The sequence below is a fragment of the Chaetura pelagica genome, unplaced genomic scaffold (genome assembly GCF_000747805.2).
Source record: "Chaetura pelagica isolate M959 unplaced genomic scaffold, ChaPel_1.0 scaffold534, whole genome shotgun sequence".
NCBI classification, from domain to species: Eukaryota; Metazoa; Chordata; class Aves; order Apodiformes; family Apodidae; genus Chaetura; species Chaetura pelagica.
This window is the reverse complement of record NW_009953065.1, coordinates 544,167-558,074: the sequence shown is the minus strand read 5'-3', so window position 1 is coordinate 558,074 and position 13,908 is coordinate 544,167. Positions and strand designations below refer to the sequence as shown.

The window sequence follows — 13,908 nt, the reverse complement described above, 5'->3', positions numbered from 1 at the left end:
GAAAATAAAGAAAAATAAGTCCTTTTGGCAGAACTGACAAGATAACATAAGAAGGTGGACAGGAAATACATGAAGCCAATCTTTGAATGAAAGACTTTATGCTTTGAAAATTATGGATTGGGGTTAAACTGCAGTTCCCTTGATTTGTTATAATTGATAAAAATTAGGAATAAAAAAACAATTAAATTAAATTTAAATTAAATTAAACTAACAAGATTAAAATATTGCTTGATCCTAGCAGCATACTGCTACACAAAACCTTGCAAAAATAAATAATTCATGCATTTGATACAGCAAGTAAATTTGTGGAATTATTCATACAGTAAAATTTATTTGGACTAAAGCCATACCAATGATCAAGAGAGAAAGTATTGATCAGTAGTTCCCTTGCAGTGACAACAAATTTGAAGAACATAAATACTCAGTTTTCCAAGAAAATTAATTAATTTAACACTAGCCTTACAACCTTAACTAAGGAAACAAAGATGACAGGCCTTACCACTGTCATTGCTGATGAAGACTAATTCAGTTTCAATCAATATTTTAACAAAAGTACTTGGCTAATAAAAAGCATTACCCAGTAGTATTCCTGTATTTTACTTTGAGAATTTTAGTAGATTTTTTTCCAGTTTGAAAAAGGCAATAAATAGATAAGCAACTATCTTAGAGAGATATCCTCTTGGTAAATGGAATGGAAAATTCAATACTATTTCAGTAGTTAGCTAGGATCTGCTGCATGACAGCTTAGCTATTACCTTTCAGTTACTTCATATAGCCCCAGAATGCTTGGAGACACCTAGGAACCCTTATTGTCTAATTGTCAATCATTTCAGCTACTTACAAATCTGATGAGTACTTAAAACAATGTTTATATTTAAACTAATGAAATAGGCTCCTGTAAAGAAAATGCTTTAAGTTACAACTAGTACAAAAACATGTTGGACAACAATGCATTCTCTGGAAAAACTAAAACCAGATCTATTAACCCTAAAAAAACTTCTGGAAAGTGGAAAGTTTATATATTATAATCCTGTCATAAGGTATGTTTTCTATAAACTGCCAAAATATATCTAGTGTTAAGTACTGAGCCTATATGAATAACTGCTTATGTAAGAGCCAAGAATCTTCTTCCTTACTAAAAACAGTGCAGCTCAATTTACCAGTAAGTGAACACACAGAGAAGGGAACAATTATGCTGCTGGGTTATGACTTACTTTGGAGCCACATTCCTAAACTCTGCTTCAGGGATTTGCACCCCTGTCTTTATTTATGCTCTTTTATAAATGTTGATGACAGATGGACATTATTGTACAATTAGAGAGATCCATAACAATTAAATTGAAATAGACAAAGCTCTAGACACCATCAAAACGCATCATACCCATCCCTGTAAAGCCACTGATGCTTTATAGTATTAGCTCCAGTTATTAAGAAAATACTTAAAAATTAAAAAAGCAAGAAGTTAAATAATTCCAAGCTAAGTTGTGCTACACAGGTCAGACAGTGCTGACTTCTAGCTGGTGAGCAAAGCCATTTCTGTACACAATGTAGTGTACCAGGGACAGTTTCAGCTTTAGGAAAGTAGCCTGAGGAGGGGTAAGTACCTTCTAATAGACCAAATATTATGAAGTAGAACATATTAAGTAAACCAATGGCCCACATTTCTCGTTATAATCAGGGATAATATATATTGCAGACACTCTGAAAGTGTTCATTCTTCCTGGCTCTTGTTTTTGCACACTCAGTTCTGTTTGATCCTCAGCCATGGGGACCTAGTTTTTGAACCTACATCTGCTTGCAAGTTCATCACGGCCCAGTGCTACATCCCCACAGATCAGCTGGACCCTTGACCTTTCTCTTCCCAGACCTCTTCAAGACAAACTTGAAGCCAGTACCCAGGAATGCTTTATGTTGCATCTCCTTAGAAACCAGCTGCATGTTCCACTTACTGTTTAGCTGGGTTTGTTTCCTTAAAAGGTCTGACCAAGTAAAAGCTTTGCCTCTTTAACAGAAGCTTAATCAGCTGGATATTGGCAGAAAACATTCTGAACATCTCCTTTGGTTTCTAATTTAGACCAAAAAAAAAGCATTATCAGCTACTCAGCAGGAGAGAGCAGGAAAAACTATTTGAGATTTGAAATATTATAGTAATCTTATCTGCTCTGTTACCATAGAAACCTAGTGGTATATGGCAAAGCAGTGCACCCCAAAGGATGATGCTAGGGAAAAGCAGGCAGGAGAAAGACAGAAGTTTCAGAAAAGGTGGAGGACAGGAACTCGAAGGACAGCCCCTCTTTTAAGCTTCCACGTCTTTACTGGTCTCTCCTGAGAAAATCGTAGTTCCAAGCACTTAGTTCAACCTGGAGGACCCACAGGACCAAAGGACCCAGTATACAAAGGACAGTATATTGCTGTATAGAAATATATGCACCATTAGGTGTCAGCGCAGTTTAAGATACTATACATATACATTTCTTTAGTCTCACTTGCATTATTCTTTAATCTTCTAACTATATTATGAAATATTCATACATACACATATAATACTTTTAAGCTGGCTTTAAGGAACACACCTAACAACATTTTCAGAAAAATCATACTGTCAAATACATAGAACCTTTCTGAAACTCAAGCAGGACTGATTCATCTGATTTCACAGATGAACATTTCACAGAGCCAATTAGGTTGGAAAATACCTTTAAGGTAATCGAGTCCAACCACTAAGCTAACACTGCCAAGTCCAGAACTACACCATATCCCTAAGCACCACATCTACATGTCTTTTGAACACCTTCCAGGATGGAGACTCAACCACCTCCCCAGGTAGCCTGTTCCAGTGCTTTATAACTCTTTCAGTAAATAATTTTTTCCTAACATCAGAACTAAGCCTCCCCTTGCACAACTTGAGGCCATTTCCTCTGGTCCTATCACATTACTAGGGAGAAGAGACCAACCCCCACCTCACTCCAACCTTCTTTCAGGTAGTTGTAGGGAGCAGTTAGGTCTCTATTAGCCTCCTTTTCTCCAGGCAAAACAGCCCCAGTTCCCTCAGCTGCTTTTTGTAAGACTTATTCTTCAAACCCTTCATAAGCTTTGTTGCCTTTCTCCTCAAGCCTGCAGCTCTGTATGGGGTTGTTTTGACCCAAGTGCAGAACCTGGCACTTAGCCCTGTTAAACCTCTTACAATTAACCTCAGCCAATTGATCAAGCCTGTCCAAGTCCCCCTGTAGAACCTTCCTACCCTCAAGCAGATCAACACTCCCACCCAACTTTGTGTCATCTGCAAACTTACTGAGGGTGCATTCAATCCCTTCATCCAGGTAATTGATAAAGATATTAAATAGAACTGGCCCCAGCACTGAGCCCAGGGGAGCACCACTCACTGACTGGCTGCCAGCTGGATTTAACTTAATGCACCACAACTCTTTGGGCCCAGACATCCAGCCAGTTTTTTACCCAAAGGGTATGCCCATCCAAGCCTGTCTGTTTGGAGGCTGTGGAGATGATGCTCTTTCATGTTCAGAGAGCAGAGAACAAGCTCAGGCCCAAGGACATAATATTTTTAGAATTCAAAGCCCCAACAGCTGGTGAAAAGGTCAAGGTAGAATACCTGCCCTGCCATTGTTTTCTGAAGTAATGAATCCATTAACACCACAGAGCCCCTGCTGGCTGCCAGATAAAAGCAGATGGACCTTTTATCAGCATTTCGTCCAGGAGAGAATCCGAGAGCTCCCATATCACTTCTGAACAGGCTCTGTCTGAGCACTTTGTGTCATTCAAATTAACTCCACCCCCTTTCCAATCACTGAGCCTAAGACTCACTGACCAGGGATTTAACACAGGGAAAAAAATATTCATTCAGAGTCTTATGTTTTCAGTCATAAATATGCATGGGCTCTTCCAAGCAGACTTAAAAACAAAAAAAAGGTGGTTCCAAAGCCTCCTGTAATTAAGTTTCCATCCCCCTCTCTAGGGGGAGCATGATGAGACAGAACTGAATGTACAACACTGGTCCTGACTGAGACTGTGCTCAGTCAGAAAGAGCTTGCAGAGGGTCTCCAAGCAATACCTCACACAGCTTCTGCAGGCTCACAAGTGATTTAAAAGCACTGCAAATAAAATAATGGGAGACCAGGAAGGGGAAGGACAAACACCAAGCTCCTCTTCCCCCCCAAAAAACCAACAACAAAACACCAAACTCACCACCAAAACAAACAAACAAAACAAAAAAACCCCCAAACCTACTCAATGACCAGAACTAGCAGTGCTCCAGAGTAAAGAACTTCTCAAACTGTTCCTTCCCAGCAATGCATTAAAAACAGCCTACAGTCTTTCCTTGCACACAGCCTCCCTCTCCTGTTGAAAAAATGAAGCTTTGGTTTTGAAATATGCTTGTATCACACTGCAACCTGCAGTCCTTTCACAACTAACCCAGAGACTCCCCATTTTTCCTGTACTCTCACCCTGAATGCATCATAGAATACCTAAATCAGTGTCAACACCAAAGCTGGGAAGGAAGAAAAAATGAGGGAACTTCCATACAGATGTCTCAGATGGCACAAGCCAATCTGAGATTGCTGATTTCAAGGACAGACTGAATTGAAATGTGCAGTGGGAAACTTTATTACAGACATGATAGTGAATGAATGTAGCCAAGTGGGAAAAAGGGCCCAAGACTAATTATTCTCAGAAGAGACATCAGAGATAAATTATAATAGAAGGCAAAACTGGCCCCTTTACAATCCAAATCAACCTGGAGCCCCAAGCTGGATTTCATTTCTAAACCTAATCCTAGGAATGGGATGAGCCTCAGACCCAGACCCCAGCCATAACTCAGACAAAAAAAGTTCTTGGGGGGGCATCTGGTGTGTCTTCTAAGCAGCCAGTCACTTCCTTTGGCTTCTTCTCTTTTACAGCCCCACTCCAACAGAAGCTCTAGTATTTGCCTCTCTCCCAGCTGTAACAACGGGCACAGCCAGAACAGTACACCAAGAATCCCACTAACAGCCCAAAACCAATGCTCTCAGGAGATCTTTCAGTAGCTGAACCTTCCCTTGGCAATTCCCTTCAACCCACTCCATTTGAGGTTTAGCTTTGCTCCTAACCCCAGCCCTTCTCTCAGCCTCAACCTTCAGACTCCAGCCTGGACTCAGACCAAGCAGGTCTCAGGGGAGAGGTCTTTTGGCACCCTAACCCTTCTCTTTGTGCCCCCTTTGCACTCACATGCTAAACAGAGCCCCAGACTTTTCCTCTCTCCTAATCCTGCAGTGTGAGTAGCCATAAAGGTGGCCTGATTAGAAGGGACTAAAAATTACTGAACAAAAGAAAATGTCTTCTGAAAAATACTGACATAGAAATGACAGCCAGCCTGGGAACCAAAAACATCCTTGAAAAGTGCAGCTGGTCTCTTTAAAGTAGAGAGCTGAGAACCTAGAAACCAGAGACATCCTAAGATACCATCAGTAAGTGCAAAAAAACCCCCAAGAAACTGTAACAGCAACTTATCTGAAAAAGTGGAAACAGACTGGGAAAATAAAAACTGATCTAAAAGAATAAAAAACAATCTATTTGCTATTACAGGTGAAAAATCTATTGGCTACTCAAAGCAGTGTTGTCCTGTACCCTCTTGTGTCTCTATAATACAAGAAAGCCTTATTTTGTATCCAAAGTATAGCTTCTATATGAGAACTTTCAGTGCTGCTTGTACCATTCTTCTCCTAAACCAACTGAACTCTTCACACAAAGTTTTTGGAAACTTGGACCACTGCTAGGGACACCTGCCTGACTCCAAACTCCATGACACAGGTCAGCTTTGCAGCAAGACTTATTTTATTGGTCCACCTCTGAGGTCAGTTCTGTTTGTTTTCTCATTTCTGAGATGATTGGGTAACTCTCTGAGATCAGTTTGTCCACCCCTCTCAGATGGTTTGGCCCCTTCTGGAACCTGATTAATGCACTTAGCACCATGTGTATATATATGAGGGAATCTACCTTAAGTATATCTGCTGTTACCTTGTAAATTTTGCTTCACATTTGCCTGTGTACCAGTATGTACCTATCTGGTAGTTGCTATAACATTGATGCTAAATAATCAAGTTCTATGATTCTATGATTTATTAAATTCAGAGGATAAAAGCCTCAATATCCTCAAACATTCAAGAATCCTACAAACCCAGTCATGATCTCTACACACTTGCAGGCCAGGTATCCCTTCAGGTTGTGATATGCTGTCCTGGAGTACCAAGAGCTCTGCACTGAAAGATGAGCCAGGAGCAGGGCAGAAAGGCAGACCAACAGTCACGCATCCCCACACCCCCCAGCAAGGGCAAGGCAAGTCTGTCAGAATTGCACCCAGAGACTGAGATCTGGACAGACAGTGTCCAGAGATCCCCCAACAAGTCCATAATGATGAGGCAAGGCCAAGCCACAAAGCATTGAGCCCAGGTCAGCATAAAGGTTTGAGACTGCTGACATTACACAACTGTGATGTAGAAAATACAAGCACTAGCAGTAAATCAGCTCCCAAGGGAAAGCTTCAAAGGTCTTTTCTGATGGAGCACTGGGGATTTTATAGACGCAGAACAGCTGAGGAGGACAAAATTGCTAACAAGTATCTATCAAATTAGGATGGTCAGGAAGATAACACACATAGTCCTGAGCAGAACAAAGGCTGGGGGATTTTTAAGCAAAAAAACGCCCTATATAACCGAAGTCCCGACTTCTCCTTTTACATTATGAACATCACTGCAGTGTTAAAGACGTCAGGAAGGTATATGAGGCAATAAACTCTTGTGAGCATTGCTTATATATTGTGTAGTCACATCCAAAGGAGAATTACAGCCCACTCTGCCTTCCAAGGCCTGTTCCAAGGCCACACATTTAACACAGGGAAACGAATATTTGGTCCTAGCTGCAGAATTACATGCAGGTCTGGGCAATATTTACAGGGGCACAAGGCCTTGGCTATTAAGAAAACTGGGGGTGCAAGGCCTGTGTGGCAAAAGCATTAGAGGTGCAATGTTCTATGAACAGATCTGAGACAAAAATCCAGCACCAGTGCTTCATCTCTGTGATCAGAAACCAAGACAGAAGGCAGAGCTACAATGACAATGTATGCAGAAATGCATGGACTACACCAAATTATGTTTTTTGCCACACAGTATGAAGAGGTAAGAAAGTAACATTGACAATTTAAAGGGATACATACTTTGTGGACTTTTTAGGGTTCCTAGCACATAACAAGAAAGGCTATAATGGCTACTTCACTCTTAGCTTGTGCTCATCAGAGCACCATGAATTCTCATGCTATTTAAGAAAGTGGTTGCAATGTCACTTGCTGCTAGAATTCATTAACTCCTACTTTTCCCTACTCAGGAGGAATGAGGACAGAGACACCTCAGATATTTAAATGGAAATATTAAACTGATAGTAGAATTACTAAATTAAAAATGTTTAAGACTGGAGCAAGGTGTGAAGGAGGCAAAAAATATACATGTAAAAATATTAGGAACTGTCTTGAGAAACCTCAAGATTAAAAGGCTCAGGTGAAATCTTATAAATGATAGATAATTCCCATAAGGGAAAGTACGGAGTAAGGCTTTGATCAGGGGGTGCCCACTGACAGGATGAGCAGCAATGGCACAAACTAAAATAGAGGAAATGCCATTTAAACACAAAACTACTGGCAGGGTGATCAAACACAGCCATAGGTTGTCCAGAAAGCCCTCAGTCCATGGAGATACTCAAAAGACAATTGGACATCAGCCTGAGCAGCTTGCACTAAGTAATTCTGCTATAAGCAGAAGTCCCTGCCAACCTCAGCTCTTCTGTGATTAATTACTGTTGAGTGTTGACTTGGAAATTAAGTAACAATGCTAAGCCTGAAATAAATGTATAAAACTCAAAGGTCAAAAAGAAGCAACTTTCAGGTCCATTTCACATACAGATAAAACTTAAGCTCAGTGAAAACACAGAAATCACAATGCCAGGTTTTCTGGTTAGATCTGTGGGAATTAGTTGTCAGAGCTAGAAAAATATCAATACATATCAGAGAAGGTTAGTAACACCATAAAATCTTCATCATTCCCACTTTTCTTTTTTTCTCATAAGAGAAGTCAGGATCAGGTTATATAAACTTAAAACAGAAGTAAAAGTAACAGTTCAGCTGGCACAAGGTCAGGTCACAATATTCACAGTTCTGTTGAAAAAAACAAACATGCCAATATGACCAACTGTCTTTGCTGACTGTCTCATAGATTTCATAAAACAAATCAGATTTAGAATGAAGATTAGTAACAAAGGGACAGTCTACTTGACCCTCACAGCCTTCCAGTCCTATCTGGACAAAGAAAAAAGTAACCTGTGCTGATAACTGCACACAGGAGATGTGCTGTTCTGCGTATTCCAAAATGACACAAAACAGGCGATAGAAATCACATATACATGTGCATATGGTGTCTCTCTGTTCAACACAAAGGACAGAAATACTTCACCGCGAAGTGTTACAAGCTGCACTGGCTGAGGCAGTAGTGCAACAGCAGGCTCTCCGAAGATGTAGATAAGATGTGACATACAGGTCGAAGTCATGGCCCAAGAACAAGAACAGAGGAACAGAGAACAGGCCCTGCAGAGGGACAAGATTTACAAGAAGTGGGCTGACACATCTTGAGCCCAACTTGGTGGCTGAGCATTCAAGATTGAAATCTTTCCTGTCGCAGGAACATAGAATGAGGAAGAAACAAACTAGAGTAGTACTTCCCCATGCTATACAAGTAACATCTTAGACTTAAGCAGTCCAGGAGTATGGCCCCAGCATAAACAGTTACAGCTGGTTCATGACAGCCCATTTTACAAGAAAAAGGAAATTAAGCTCACATGCAAAAACAAATGCTCTCCACCATTCTAGTCTTCTCTGACTGTTTCAGTTATGGCTTCATCTACAAAAAAGATTAGGGAAACGACTACTTGCTTCTTACAAGGGAATTATCCATCCAACAAAGATGAGACATAAAAATTTCTTGGTTTCTCCTGTTATATTTAGAAAGGTTTACATCTGCAGTGGTTAAGCTCTTTTCAAGAAGCGGCAGCTGCACCTCAGTCACCCTGTTATATGGCCTCACTTCAAATTCTGGATTAGCCTTTCAGCCACATCTGTGCATTGCCAAGAAGAAGTGAATCTACCTGACAAATGCCCAGATTCCACATGAACAAGATCTCACCAGATGCACTACCAGTGTGATTACTCCCATTCCCATCCCTAAAGAGTCTCAGATTCCCAGAGCCAGAGGCCATCAGTCCAAAAACATAGAGAAGATTACCAACTACAATGAAAGCTGTGGCAAGTCAGAGAAGAAAGAGTGAGATTCAAATGCACCAGTTGGGAAATGCAGTCCCACAGCCCAGGACAGATTTGCTGAGTGTGGCTGTGGTATAAGCATAGCAGTCCCTGACATGTCCCTGATTTGGCCTGATTTGGCCTGATAACCCTCTCAGCTTCCAGAACAGACTGTGCCCAGCAATCCCAGAAGCTATAAAAGGACAGAATCCAGCAGAATTTGTCTTGCTGCACAGAGTCAAAATTGCAGGACACTCATCAGCTTCAGGAAGCCCCAACTCACCAAAGATCCTATGGCCCAGTCAGCCAGGCTCCTCAGGCTCGTGTAAGAGTGACCACGTGTCCACACATACCTGACTGCCTTCCCTCAAATGTATCTTCTTCCTTTGTACATCAATCAGCTGAACTGATCAATAAAGTTCAACTGAACATAGATTGTACCTGACTGGTTACAGCTTTGGATAAGGACACTATCAAAAGTCAAGGAGGCCACATAAGTTCAGTTGATCACTCCAAAAGTTGAAAAGTACATTTGTTCAAAAGTCAACATGCCAAAAAGCAGTATAACCTCCTGGAGTAGTGTTCTTCAATTTGGTGAAGCCATCAACTCTGTTTTATAGCCTCTGGGTCTTTAGACAAAAGAGGATGATTGCCAACTAATTGAACTAATCCTGCATGAAGGCAGCTGTTATTCTTCATCTGGAATTGAAAGAACTCAGTGAGTCAATTCCTATTAAGACTGGAGTTGGGGAAATTAATTTAATTAATTGCCAATCTAATCAGAGTAGGTTATTGAGATATAAAAATTAATCTTAAAACACCTTCTCCCGCCCCTCCATTTTTCCTTGGCTCAACTTTGCTCCTGATTTTCTCTCCCTCCTCCCAACTCTCAAGCAGTGCAGGGGGATGGTGAATGGGTAGCTGTAGACAGTTCATCATACAATGTCTCTGCTGCTCCTTCCTCCTCCGGGGGAAGACTCCTCACACTTTTCCTCTGCTCCAGTGTGGGGTTGCTCCCACCAGAGATGGTAGTCCACAAGCTTCTCCAACATGAGTCCTTCACATGGGCTACAGCTCTTTAACAAACTGCTACAGAAGGGTCCCGCACAGGGCCACAAGTCCTGCCAGGAGCCTGCTCCAGCATGGGCTCCCCACAGGGTCACAGCCTCCTTTAGAAATCTACCTGCTCTGGTGTGGGGTCCTCCACTGGCTGCAGGTGGATATCTGCTCCACCATTAACCTCCATAGACTGCAGAGGGACAACCTGCCTCACCATGGGCTTCACCATGGGCTGCAGGGGAATCTCTGCTCTGGCACCTGAAGCACCTCCTCCCCCTCCTTCTTCACTGACCTTGGTGTCTCCAGAGTTGTTTCTCTGACATATTCTCATTCCTCCCTCTAGCTGTAGTTGCACAGCTTCCTTCCCCCACCCCCCAACTCTATACATTAGCCCAAGGGCTCAGCCTTGGCCAACAGTGGGTCTGTCTTGAATCCAGCTGGTATTGGCTCTGTCAGACATGGGAGAAGCTTCTAGCAGCTTCTCACAGAAGCCAGCCCTGCAGTCCCCACCTCCCATTACCAAAACCTTCCCACATAAAATCAATACAAGTGTTTTTTTTTGTTCATAGTACTGCCCAAGATCTTGCATTAATATAATTTGCTTTCCTTGTCTCTGGTGCCTTCCACAGGGACACCCATCATCCATGAGAAAAAAAAAATAATCATATTGGTAGCGACTATCAGCCAAAAAAATTTAACTGAAGAATCTTGAAGTAGTAAACAAAGATTTGACTGCTTAATTTTTACATTGCATAATGCTGCCAAAAGCACATTACACATACACGATGAAACCAGACATAATGCAGAAGTTATTGCACCAAGTACATGTGGCTAGACATCAACATTCATACAGTCATCACAAAAAGCTAGTGAGTTTTAACATTAACAGAGTGTGCTCAATAGCAGCCTCATTCCAAGGTCTATACAAGAAAATGCTTACCAGTGTGATCCGGCTGCCACTTTTTCACCGGAATTAGGTGACAAGAAAGATAACAAAGAATTCCTAATGCATGTTAACATTATGAGGCAAAACCCAAACATTCTCTTTGTTGTATATTCTCTCTACCACCCAAATCTCAGTTTCAAGTTATGTTTAATATTGCATATAGCTCCACTTTGATATAAAGTGTTCAACCTCAAGCTACAGGAAGAAAGACAAAACAGGGTGGCTTAAAGGAGTAGGAATCCTGTTGATAATGCCACTACCAGGCAGCAAGAATCCAGTTAGTTTGAACAAGTGTGTCATAACTCCAGGAATCTCTGATGTCATGCACTTTTCCAGTTGGTACAGAAAGGCTAGAGGTAGACATCTGTTCTTACACATCAATAGAACAATTAGCCTCTGCTATGTTAGCACGTAATGTTATGTCTCCCTATCTGTCTAGATGATCACACACCAGAGATTATATATTACTTAATGAGTATTAATAATCCTATCTGAGTCTTAAGAGGATACATATAGAACAGTCCAAACTGGGTAGCTAGCTGCCAATCTCAGTAAAAACAAAACGGGAAAATAACTCTTTTGCACTCAGAGCCTCAAGAATGAATGAGCTGTTACATAAACCTGGCAGATTCCATAAAAATCATGAAAAGGAAACTTCAAGGGAACACAAGTGCCTCAAAGCCAGTCATCTGGAATTTAAGGAGCAACAAGGGAGATGGAGTGACAACAAAACCCCCCGATGCCTAACTGGGACGAGCTAAATAAAATGCAGTTGAGATGTTTTAAGAGATTGAAAAGACATCTTTAGAAGTATAAATTAAGGCTACAATTTAACTCTAATCTTCACTTTCTCATTTCACTTACCTACCCAATGACTGGGCCTTAAGTTTGCTAAGCAGCTGACAGTTGTCTGGGACAGAGCTGACCTAACACAGAAAAGGCTCTAAAAAGCAACAAAACTGAAACCATAGTATACACTTAATCTCAAGTGGTCTGCATCCAGCACACAGAGAACTCAATGTATTCCAGGAGGAAGGCCTGGTCATTGAAGAAATCTACCATTTTTTCCACTTCTTTACACTGAAACTAATACATAAGTTGTACTTGTGCATTCTCACATAAGCCACAATGCAACAAAGTCCAGAGCAGCTGTACTGCTGAATGCACAGAATGGCCACAAACTCAGTTTAAGATCAGGATTTGAAAGTTGTATTAATATGACTTTATCAATATCACTAGTTGTAATTTACAACTGGCTTTTCCAATCTGTACAAAGTACAAAAGTTGACCTTTAAAAAACTTTTGCTGAAATCTGGCAATGGCTACAGCCTTGCAGATATTGGAGAAAGCTAATTACTGATATAATTTGAAAGATTGTATTTATACCATTAACGACGTAGAAGAATCTTGTCAAAATTGCCAGTAACTAGACTTTAAATCCAGAAAATATTTAAGTTTTTCTTTATGTTTGATTTACTGCTTCTGCAAAAAGGAAAAAAAACGATCTTTCAAGTGAAACTCATCCATTTAATTAAACAGATTTTTGTTTTAGTCCAGATGTAATACATTCCGAACATCTCAAACTATGAGTCATTATTTCACAAAGTTATCTCACATTTGTATTTGTTTTCTAGTGCTTCAGAGAGGGAGACACTAGCTCAACATTTAACTAGTCCAGTCAGAATTTACAGGCTATAACTGGAATGCCAAGACAATAGCTTCTTTGTGTACAAAAATCTAAGAAACATTGAATGATGAAAAGAGGCACATACAAGCTTTAAGACCAATACATCAGTGGACCAGACAGTTTAGCCAGGACCGTGTGGCTTCAGCAGCATTAATAACACTGTTTCTTAAAGTTTACTTTGAGAATAAACTAGTTAGTAAGTAAATTAGTCACCTATTTAATGAACTTTATGCATCACTATCGATCAAATACTGCAGTCTAAGCAAAGGCTTAAAGTAGAATCACCATCCTCCAAAACATTTGTCTAACAAAACTTCAACTCAAATGCAGAATTTACTCCCTTAATACTTCTATATTCAATAAGTAAATTCAAGTTCTTTACGCAGCATATTCTACTGTTACTTCCTTTCTAGTAAAGAATTATTTTTCAGAAGTGATTACTAGTCTCCTACCCACAGACAGGTACCTTGGATGGGGCATCAAAGATACCAGAAACACTGCCAAACCTCAGGAAGTTTGCCTCAACCACAAATGAAGAAATGCATGCACACAGTGAGAGAACCTTATCTCCAAACAGCCATCTCCCCTGGAGGGAAATTTGACTTCCACATACAACAAAGGTTTGTTTTGAACAAACCCACAGACCCGAGTCCGAAAGGCCAACGAGCCCCTGAGCGCTGAGGGCCGGCCTTCCTCAGGCAAGGCGAGATACAGACCCACCTCAGGACCCACAGCAGCCTGAGGAGCACAGCTCCCCCTTCCCTGGCCCCTGACAGGGAAGGGACAGGCTAAACACACCACAAGAACAACACACACCTCACCAGCTCAGACCCCACTCCCGCCCCGACCACCAGCGCCCTCTGGGCCCCTTCACACCACAGG

At 41.1% G+C, this 13,908-nt stretch overlaps 1 protein-coding gene across 1 annotated transcript in view; it reads left to right on the top strand.

The window, feature by feature from the left end:
- The window catches only part of LRRK2 (leucine-rich repeat kinase 2), a 119,770-nt gene that overhangs the window by 41,840 nt on the left and 64,022 nt on the right, over positions 1-13,908 (top strand). The window lies entirely within an intron of this gene.